Source organism: Apteryx mantelli, chromosome 1, assembly GCF_036417845.1.
Source record: "Apteryx mantelli isolate bAptMan1 chromosome 1, bAptMan1.hap1, whole genome shotgun sequence".
Lineage (NCBI taxonomy): Eukaryota > Metazoa > Chordata > Aves > Apterygiformes > Apterygidae > Apteryx > Apteryx mantelli.
Window position 1 is genome coordinate 10887622 of NC_089978.1, and position 12226 is coordinate 10899847.

The window sequence follows — 12226 nt, forward strand, 5'->3', positions numbered from 1 at the left end:
TTCACACTAAGATTTTTAATGAAAATTATCTATTTCCATTTACATAATTTTTCTGACAACCAATATGACATATTCTATATCTTGAAAACTTTAATACCTTCTTCCAATGCAATCTTTCCCAATTTAATTTTTACTGAATTAAAATCTGGAATTGTTGAGACCTATTTTCATTTTTGCCAAAAATACCTTTTTTAATATGGGTTTCCAGTAACTGGAAAAACATTTCTGTTAATAAAAGGCTTGAAATATACCATAAACATGGTCAAGAAAGGAAACAACCCCCCGGGAAAATTAAATTTTCATGATTTAATAATATACTAATTTGCTTCCAGATTCCCTGGGAAATTTTCTTCACCTCCAACAATTCTTTTTTAAAATGGGCACAGTTTTTTAATGGGGAAATAACCTGGGATGTACAGATTATCCTGTATATGTATCTACTATATGTGATATCATACATGATAATATGGTTATGTCTAGCTGTATGTTTACACAGACATCTGTATATGTATAATAGACTCCCTTTATGGTTAATAGAAAGAAACAGGCATTTCTAGAGTGAGATTCAGATCATTATGAAGTAGACGTCTAAAGAGGTCATATATATATATTGCAACTAAAACTGTCTTTTTCTCTCCACTGTTCATAAAAACCTGGAGTAAAATGCTCAATACATATTTTCACAGTGCCATCTTTACTTTGTAATTTTTGAAAGTGAAGTCTATTTTAACAGTTAGATACCCCAAATTAAAGGCTTTTAAAATTACTAACCTTTGAGAAAAAATTGTGATGTTCAAGCCTTGATATAAAAAAAAAAGGGAGGGAAGGGGATTTGGGGAATGAAAATGACGTATTGGAAAAGGCTCCTTATAGAATTCAATTTGAAAAGCTTCAGCTGTACTTCTCAGCAAGGAAAGACTTGAAATCAATCCAGGCATGAATTTCAGCTTGGCACACTCTGAGATAACCTCTTTGTTTGTTGTTTCCATAGTAATTATGTTCCAAAGTCAGCATATCTATAGGCTCCTTCAGTCAATATTTGATACTTTATTTTAAATCATTCTATTTTATATCTTCCACAACATTTCTCTAGAAAGGGAAAAGCACTCCATGTCACTTATTTGCTTAGATACCTAGTAATGCTGAGCTTTTCTCTCTGAGGAAAATATACAGTTCACTCTTGAAGGGAGAGGCTACCTATCTCTTAATATCGTTTTTATTTCAGAAGATTGTCTAGAAATTTAATAAAGATTATGAAACAACTGATATTGCCAGAATCTCTGTTTCCTCTGATTTGTCAGTGCTTAGAAGTATACAGGCAACACAGCTCACATATAAAGTGAGAGCATTTTTCCAATCCATTTCATTGTAAAGATTGTTTGTATAAAATTGATGTAAACTGATCGGTACAGTTGAAAAAATATGTAGACAAGTTCATTTCTGCGGTAGAAGTCTTTGGCAATTCAATCAGCAATTCATTCAGGGCTGTTTTTATTTCTGTTGTTTTTAAAAATAGGAAAATGATTCAATGAAGCTCTGTATGTGTCACCCATAGCCCTCTCACTAAATACAAAACAGTGCCATGCAGTTTGGCAGGACATGGCACTTTTGCTGGGTTCAAGGACTGCTCAGGCTTACTCTGGTGATGCAATGCATAGTTAAATGCAAGGTTAAATTCACACTTCTTACATCTAACCCAGCTTCAGATATCAGATGCTGAGCTGGTCACCTTGTCTTTCTTTTGTAGCAAATGGAGAGAAACTGGCACTGCTAGAAAGTGGTTCAGCTGAACTATCTTGAACTTCTATTTTAGCCACTCATGAGCTGATGGCATTTCCTCTGAAGGAAGCCCAGGGTGACTAGCTCAGGTTTGGATAACTAACTTCAGGCTGGGGAGATGAATCCCGCTTGGAGTTTCATTCATTTCTATTTACACATTTATCACATCTGCTATATAAATCTGTGTATGTGAAATGTACTGTATGTACTGCTTTATTATTGACGAGAAGTAGAGCAGCAAATGTCTCACAGTCTTTCAGCCATGAGTCAATATCGGTATGTTTAGACTATAGATAATAGAATAAATAAAGATGCAATTCATCACCTGTCAAACATGAAAGACTTGAATAAGAAAGACAAAATATCTAGAGTGGGATACATTTCACCAAATTTTAGATGTTGGCAATGCAGGCACTGTACAGCTGAGTAACCTGAGCTTCCATTATAATCAATGGAAAGGAATAAGTACTTCATTTGGACTATTTTAGGTATTTGTTTTGCTTTTGGATGAGGTAAGTTACATCCTAAAATTTCTGGCTTCTCTCCTGAAACCATAAAGCATTCCAGATGACTAGCTCAGATTCAGATATCTACATCTGATCAGAAGAATTCAACATGTAGGGTGTGTTCTCCATTGACAGTAATGAGGTTTATCTATATCCATTTTCTTCAGAAACTTACTTTTCTTTCTTCATTGGAGTCCATCAATGAAAGGAGATGGTTCTCCTACACATAGGACAAAAGATCAAATTATTAATTGAATAAAAAGTGAAATAAATACTTTTCTGGAAATGTCTATGCAACACAAACTCTCTTTAACTCTTAAGCTAAACCAGATGAGGGGATGGAGAAACTGGCACTGATCCTCCAACCAACTCTCTTTTGTTTTGTCTTCACGAAAGTTTAATGTTGCTGCAGTTAGTTTTGTTACAAATTCTAAAACAACAAAAAAGTAGGCTTTGTTTGGTCTTGGGACAGTTTGCTTCTTCTCTCACTGCCTCAATTTCTTTACCAGAAAATGAAGGCAAAATGCCTAATTCTGTGGCATGCCAATATGTAAAAGTATTTCATACTTATTAACCATTCAAAGTTCTTTGGATGACGTAAAGTATTCAAAGCACAACATGTTCCACATACAACCATAGTGATCACATTGAAATTCGATGGATTCAAAGTTAATTTAAAAATGCACTGTGCCAGCAGATTGGTTTGGTGGTTATTAACTTTTCCTTGTCTTGTTCAAGTAAACAAGTCTATCGATGTTTTATCTAGTGGCCAAAGAGGAAAGATTCTGAGGTGTTAAAGTTCAGTAGAAGCAGTCTCAATTCACAGCGTATTGCAGGCTACCAGGCATAATTTAGGACTCAAACAGGTGCTTTTTCTGTGGATTTTCTAATTATTAAGAATTTGCAAGAAAAATCTTTGGCCCAGTTCCACTACAGTTAACTGGAGTGCCCTAGAGGCTCAAACTGGTTTGGTGTGCCTGCATCAAAGGATTAATAGAGCTCAATCCCAAATTATTCAGCATGGTACAGGAATCTAGGGGTGAAATCCCATGGCCTACACTAGGGAAAAAGTTAGACCAGAAGGACTTTATTGGCACTTTAGTCTTTAAAACGGAGAAGCTATGAGGTTTTCCCCATGGTATCAACAGTTTCTGGCAGCAATTTCACAGCCTGTGTAAGTGATACTGACCATGAAAAAGAAGAATGCAGCCGCAGGGAGAGGGAAGGAGCTGGGCTATCGCCTTACCGCTGTGACCATGTATATCGGAGGAGTGGGAGCTAGCATGGGGCATAGGGAAGTGTTGAGTGAAGGGAGGAAGGCTATGCCTCTTACTCCCCTGATAATCCATGCCTGGAAGCTTGTATGCTAAACACAGCTGCAGAATTGAAATGCTGCTTTGAGTAGTTGAATTGTATCCATCAGTCTTCTAACATTCAAGGTATACAAGCACCAAAAAAAAAAAAAAAGAAAGAAACAGCCCCAAAAAAGTAATTCATAAAAGTAATTCCCTTGCAAAACACCAGTAATCCAAATAGCAAGGCTGAAGTCCAATGTCTTCCAAGCACTGACAGACTGAAAATGAGTTTTGCCCCCATGAAATGAAGACATTCCCAAAAGTAGAGCAGAACTGACACTTACTTCTAGTTCTGGGAGATCCCAAAATATCAGACCTAGAAAACTTGAGACATCACTTCATATAGAAAAGCTCTAGGAAAATTTTTTTAGGAATTTCTGGGCTTTATTTCATTTCCAAGAAAGAATCTGATATCAGCTCATGGCATTGAGGCAGGATTTTCTCTTTAAACAGGACTTACAAAATAATCACTAAAAATATTTCAAAAAAAGACTCTTCCAAAAAAAATGCACAAAGGGGTTGAAATTCATCATTTGCTTCACCGCTCTTTTTTTGTGTGTGTAAGAAAGGTGATTTAAGATTAGCCATGTGTACATTGACAGTAGTTTTCATGCTATGGCCCACATTCAGTACTTTTCTCATGCCATCCTCATCACTCCTTAGCAATGGGGCCGTCCTTGGTCGTGCTGATAGGAATGCACTGTCAGGGTGCACTATGTTGCCCTGCAATTTCCACACATTTAAAAATGCTTCAGCTAACATAATGTCAAATATGTTTTTGTCTTACGTGAGTGGAAGACCAAGTTAAGAATAAATCTGGTTGTATTTAATGCTAGATCACACTAAAATTTACTAATATCAAAAAAACTTCTTCCAGTAAAACCGTTCTGGTATCTGGTACTGAATTTATTTTAGAAGCATAGTAGTTCGTTGCTGGGGGTGTGTCAGCCCAAATGTCTCTAAATGTCCAGTCTAGTGCAAATCACTAAATTTTCACTAAATCATTAAATTTTCACCATCACTGAAATATGTATCATATGATACTACTGTATTCCAGCTCATTTCCCCTAGCCAATCAACATACACACACAAAATAGCATCTATACATTTATAATGTAGAGAAATATTTTATCTGGGGAGATAAGTACATTGCGCCTATTGTATCTGAAGACAGGGAAATGAGTAACATAAAGATCCTGGCATAAGCATGAGGGCTTTTGATATTTTTAATGTATGCTTGTAAAAATGCAAGGAATTGTATATAAAGCTCTCCTTGGAAACTCACTATGAAGTCCTTCGTTTCTCCTGTCTCCCAAGTGACCTGCCAAATCACTACTTTAAGCACTAAATCAATCCTTCACTTTTGCTGAGATGAGTCTTTCCCCTCAAGACTTTTAATGGTTTTGATGGATTTGCATTTTTGAAGAAACTATATTTTGACCAGAAGACTTTAATGATAACTTTGCTCTTAGGCCAAGTCCATCCTTTCTGACTAATCATGAATGTTAATTTAAACATTCTAGTCACAAGACTCACTTAAACATATCTCAGCAATACTGAACATATTTCTTAAATAAACATCTTGAATTTGTCTTACTTAGCACCTTACTACTCTACAAAACTGTTCCATCCCTTCCTTTCCAAACTATTTATTTTTGGTATCTTCTGATTGTACCTTGTCTGGCTTGAGGAGAAGAAAGGAATTCCAGGAATGTATTGGGGTATTCATTTCTTTTCAAGTGTCTTTCTAGATACATGAAATCTCCCAGAACCTATAAATGGTGACAGAGATGATGTTTACAGTATCAGTGTGGAAGTCCTTGAAGAAGTCTGTTTCAAGGACCGCAATTATTATTATTATATTTTTTTTGCCCAGCTCTTTACTTTTCTTCTGGAAACTTGAAAACAGGTCTACTTTTTCATTTGCGAAGAAGATTCAGAATCTAACAGTAGTTACTTTGTGAATTCTCCTTTCTAATAACTCTGGGATTCTTGCTATTGAATTTGAAGGAGATACATTTTGTAATATTTGTGCTGCTCTTCAATAGAGACCAGGAACTGTCAGTGACATCTATGCTAAATATATCACTGACTTCAATGGAGCAGTATTTAATCTAGTTTTGTCATAAGAACGGTCAAACCGAATGATCAGGTTGTCTAGTATCCTACCCCCACAAAGGACAATAGCAAATGCACTAAATGTGTAAGAACAGCGAGCATGTAGTGACATTTCTCCAGAGTGGTCTCCCTCAAGTAATTTAGGGTTCAGAGATATGCTGAGCCAGAGGTAGCGTGATTGTACCAAATAGGCATTGATAAATTTTCTTCCTGAATATTTCTGGTCAGTTTTTGAACCTATGAAAATTTTCAACCTTCCCAACATCTTGTAACAAGGATTCTAACAGATTGACTATGACCTGTATGAATAAAAATCTTTTTTTGCCTGATTCGAGCATACTACATTCTAATAGCAAAGAATAAGAAAAAAAGGGGAAAAATCATTCCCAATTCACCTTCTCTACATTATTTAAAACTTTCAGCTATTATCAGAATCACTGTACACTACTTTGGAAGGATTTTTTTGTTTTCCCCAGATGCTTAATGTCTTACTAAGATGTTTTATTCTTTATTTAGAGTTTTCAGCATGAGAAACTGAGTTTCCTATCTGCTATTTGCATTAAAATGAAGTTGAATGTCAAGGTCTTATTTATATATTTATTTAGCTCTGGTTAATTAGTAAAGCTCTACAGAGAAAGTCAAATTCATTACAGTTTGATTCTTCATTACAGTGATTATTCGGAAGGGAGAAAAAATCAGAGAATACATTCAGTATTTCTGAGTCTTTTGAGTAGCTGGGCCTTTGAGTATTGTCAGACAGTTATGGAAGGTTAATAAGATTTTTTTAATTCTAAACAATGTATGTCTTTTTCCCTTATCTTCCACATGCTGTAGAGATATTTAAATTAATAGAAATGTTAGTGGAGCTATTATAATTGCCTACTTTATTATCTGCATTTTCTCCCTGCAATGATCTGGAACTGAAGAACCACATGATTGTCTCCACTGTGCAGAGCAGGGATAAGCAGAAGGAAGCCAGATGCGGGTCACCCTCCCACCAGCGCTTTGGACTATTGCAGTTGGCTGTTCCTCACCCGTTGCAGCACAATAGGATTCTGCATGAAAATTAGTCAATAATATACAGATTTGTGGGTAGTGGGCTGGGAAGTTAGGCAACATTCACTCTCCACAGTTTCCCTTCTCACACAGTGGCTCGCAGAAAGTGCCTACGCTCTGCAGCCTCAGTCAGCCTGGTTTTATTTGATTTACTCCTTCTACCAGAGCTACCAAGATGTAGCAGTTTCAGGCAAAGCAAAACCTGTGGACTTTAAGGACCCATTACAAATAAAAAGTCTTTGAGTTTATGGAGCCCTTTGAGGCACATGCAAGTTTAGTCAGCCAAATTGCTTTTCAAGCCCACAGGAGATAGATCCAGGATAGGACAGTATTCAAAGGACAAAATCTGAATGGAACATGTGAGATTGATTCCTTCTGTACGTATTTTTTCCACATTTAGTCACATCTGCAGTGGTTTTGCATTTTAAAAGCTGATATATAGATATGAAAAGAACAGCTATTTTTCCCATCCAAAAAGTTTTGATTCAACATAGCAAATCTCTGAGACACACTTTAGAGCAATTGCAGCATTCTCCTCACAGTTTTTGAGCATTTAAAGGGTTTTTTTTGGTAGCATGTTAAAAGAACCAACTTATGGCAAAAATGATGTATGTTTAGACATACAGAGAAAAATATGAATGTGAACTATCTACCTTATGCACAAGGCCCCCCTCCATCTGCAAGGAAAGGCAGGGTTTCATGGAATCCAGCTGAGTCCTGCACACGAGAGGTTATATGAGGTCACTTCAGCCTCAGAGGGTCCCATCTGGCTTATTCCCACATACCTGTCTTGACTGATTCTCTCATTGCTTTTCCAAATTTAGTTTTTGACACCGCTTAGCCCTGATTGCCTTACCACCAGGAGCTACTGAGATTTGCTCTGCGCTAAATGTCATGCTCGTGTTTTCTAACATACTATTTGATTATCCGTTTTCTGAGGCATACACACACACACAAAAAAAAAAAACCCTAAAACCAAAAAGAAAAATAGGAATCCACTATGAATTTTTATTATTCTTCTGTGTCTCTGCAGAGCTAGATAAATGGAGCAGGACAATTCTGTAATAAAGGCCTAGAGGAATCCAGGAATAGAGTGTGTCACTTATTAGATAAGTTGTTTCTGAAGAGAAGGCATGCACGGTGGGAAACAGTCAACTTGCAGAGAGTCAAGTTTATAAAAGTATTTTGGGAAGGAGGAGGAATATCATAGGTTATGACTGCAAGAGTAAGATGCAGCAGTGATTAAGGCATAGCTGGGGGGTGCCTGTCACAAGGACTATCGATGTGGTTTTGCAAAATGGGTGAGCCCTCTGAAAGAACAAACACCAGACTTGCTTCACCCCTAGTGATTTCCAATGCTACTTTTCCGCTGGTTAGAGCACTTGTGCATCCCTCAGCAGACTAGTTCCCCTTGGAAAACAAGCACAACATCAACCCAGCAAAAAATATAGTTTCCTGCAAGGTTACTGAACAACTTTCTGTGCTGTCAGTCTCAGTAAGCTCTTAGCTGAATCAGGGATTTCCTGAACCACCTCACTATTATCCACCTAGTTAAACCTGGGCCCTAGCCTGCCATCGAGACTAAATTCACATATCACCCACACAGTAGTTTAAAAAAATCATACAGTACTTTTCCTTTGAAAGCTGATAGGAAGCATTCAAACCCACTTACCTAAATTTCCACTCTGCCTAGCATGTTCTGAAAAGCCAGAACTTCAGGCTGCGTGTTTCAGCAAAGAGCTGAAAGCTGAGGTGGAGTGTAACAAAATTATAGATAATATTGCTTCAGCATCTCCTGTAGTTGCTGTCCTGTCATCAAGACTGATAGATATCCGACAGATTTTGTGTGACCTGCAGCAAAAAAACCTAAATCGTATAAATTGGTAGGTTAGTAACTACTTTAATACTATCATCAGTTGATAAACAAGGCATAATTCCTTTTTGTCTTTTGCTATTGCTTCTATACTTCTATTGTTCTGATTACATCTTCTTCTCTTCTCCTTAGTTTTGGATTGTAAATCTTTTTTTTTTTTTTTTTTAGATTCCTAGATGTTGCCTGTAATATTTAGCCTGTGAGATCAGTTTGAGTACCTACATTCAGAGGCATTAAGTTTGTCTCTAGAGCTCCCAGTATCAGAGCAAAAATGCCATGGCCACTGGCATATAAAACCACTGATACAGTAGAACTCATTGGCTCAATGTTGTTAAAAGGACAGATCAGCTTTTTTCCAGCAAGCTTTATACCCTATCAAATATCTTCTAACCACACCTTTAAGTTTTTGCCAGAACGGGCATTTGTCCTCTTGCAGGCAGCATAAAACTAACATAAAACTATGGCCCTGGCCCTGTCTTCTCTGACTGAGTGTTCACGTATGGTCCATATCACATTCCTGTCAGGAGGTGGTTGATCCACTAGCGCAACAATTGCTCCTAGTAATGGTGATAACAAAACTTTGTGAACATCTGTGAATTCTTTCTGCAGGAGTTCAGGGTTAAGGTTGGTGGGGTGAAGGATTTGTTTAAATTGCTGCATGAGCCAAGTTTAATCGAACTTTATCTGCACTGAATTTCAGATTAGGGGCCCATCATCCCAGTCGTGACTGAATATGCCCACAGGTACATACATCAGCGGTGCTGACTGGATATTAGGTGTGATACTCCTGAGTTAAAAGCTGATTACTTAACAGCATTCAGAATCATTTTTCAGCCTGAAGTTGTGTTCCTTTCATAAAGCCAAATGGGTTTTTAAGCTTTATCTTCAAATATCGTTCCAAAAGGTGTGGAAGCATTTGTCTTAGGCTAAAAAGATGACCTTTGGTAATTTATAGTCTGCTTCTTAGTAAAGATCCTTGATTAAGAAGAATAAACTTAGTGACATTCTTACTTTCCTATTAGAAACTTGATTTATTTCAGCAACTAAGCATAATTGTTTGTAAATAGAAATAAAATATTTTCATCTCTCTTTGCGTAATGCTTAAATACCTGGCTGGTTCATGGCTCTTAATGATAAGCAGGACTCTTCTTAACTTTCATCTACCTACTGTCAGCAACCAGGAGGCAGATTTTTAATTCTGGCTTTGACCACAACGTGGTATCTATGACATGTACAAATGTCATCATCCTAAATCCACTTCTCTTTTCCATCTCATGGCTCCAGCTGTACCCACAGATACACCTATCTTTCTCTCTTTCTAAAATCGGCCCACCTTCCCTTACATATTTCAGAGGCAAACATTTCAAAACCCTCATCCCAGCATCAGGTCTCATCAAGCTGTGCTGCAGAGGATTAGTCCGACAAGTCAAGGAAAGGAGTATGGCTTCTTTGGGAGCAAACTCTTCTTGGTGATGAGATCCCTTGCAGAGAGCCGCAGCCTCTCGCCCCCACTCCTGGGTGGCAGGAGCCAGGCTCAGATCACTGGCAAACCACCAAGGAGACCGATAGCTCCATCTGGCACACAGGCCATGGGCCAGGAGAAAAAAACAATGTTTTGTCCTTCAGATACATGAAATGCAAGCTCAGCAGGGCCAAAGGCCAGTTGTACAAATCTTAGATGAACATTTGAAGCCAGGTGCCTTGTGACAGTGTGTGAGGATACTGAAGGTGAACAGCCGTGAGCAGCAGGTGAGGACCAGAGAGCATAATCTGAGACTATTGGTTTCTCAAATCAAGCTTCCTGAGTGGTTAATGGGCTATCTTATCTTCCATTTGTCAGTTTGGTTTGTCACAGTTTGATACTGAACTTTTAAAATAGTTACAATTATAAAATGATTCTCTCTTTTTTCCATCCCAGTTTTCTTTTTTTTTTAATTCAACATAAACAATTGAACTGTAAAAGCACAGAATTGTTAAAAAGTGTAAACAAGTGAGCTTTAAAAACTTTTAACAGGTATTGAGAGATACTAACCTCACAGTGTCGTCCAGGTGTTGGAAGTTTTTAAGACCCACTAATTTTGCCTGAAATTGTAACTGGTTCAATACTGGCAACCCAGAACTGAAATTTACTCCAATGTCTTTCGAAAAGAAGAGGTATCTTCTGAAGATGAGCCTGGCAGATCTGAGGAACCTAAGAGTTATTTTTGTGAGGTAATATGAGCCCTCATATTATACCACTGCTTGCTGTTTGATTTTGTTCCTTTCCTTTGCCCATAACCATATCAGAAAGCCACCGGTGGTGTCTGTAAGAACAGTCTGGTTTAGCAATTACAGCATAGTGTTGGAAGTCTGTTCCTTATGTCACAAGTAAGCCAGCATGGAAATTTGAGGAAGACATCTCACTACACCGTGTCTGAGAGTTTTCCCATCCATAATTATTGACCTCTATAAAGCACTTCAGGACCTTCTGATGAAAACCAATCTATAGGTATTAAATATTATCATTAGTGTGTTCCTCATTACACTGAAACTGATACTTTAAATCATCTAGCTGAAAACTTGAGGGTGCAGTTAAGATTTACGGACATGAAGTAGAACCCTGTGCTAGTCTGCTGATGAAGACTGCCCCTACTATACCAAACTGTAGAGGGTTTCCTGGTGATTTATTCTTTGGAGTCAAATAAAGCTGGATATGCTGATCACCAGATTACTGTATTGCATTTTCTTGAATACAGAAATTGGTGTGTCTTAACCATGCTCATTTTATGGGCCACCTAGCCTTTTGTGGACCTTAAATGGATAAGTCCTGATCCATACCCAAATGCAAGGACCCAGAGGTGAGAACTGGGTCTCTCTCAAAGCATGCAACACTGTTATGCCAACCCACTGGTGGTGGGCTGGAGAGATTTCTCAGGCAAAAAGAGTAAATTCAGCTTATCCACAAACTTAGTTAGATATGATGGTTGTGTTAGATCAACAGTGAAAGAAGGAGTGATGGGTTGAAGCACAAGACAGATGAAAAATCCTCTGAACCTTTTTAATGACAAGATTTTTGCCCAGATGGAGCATGTAAGATGTGACTGTCCCATGTTTTGGTGACTCTTTATGACACAAAAGGGAATAGGCATACATATTTTCTGATTTGGCTAATATTTATGGCTGGTGATATATGGCAAGTTTGGTTTTCCAAATACTGTCTGAATCACTGACAGTTAATTAAAACAAGCCTCTGCTCAGTAGTAGGTCAAGAAGGGTGCATGCCACCTCTCAATCACATCTCTCATTCAGAGTTTCTCATTCATACATTTTCACAGAGGATTCCTCTGTTAACAAGCTGCTTCAGAAACTCATCATATGACAACTGTCAAGGCTCAGATTCTTATTTTTTTTTAACATTGAACATAAAATATCATTAGAATATAAAAATAGGGCTTTGAATGTATTTGCGTGTGACCCTCTATCTAAATATATACATGAGTACTTTTCTGCTTCGCAATGAGGCTTTACCTCAAGCTTTTCCCAATCCCTGTAGCTTTTTA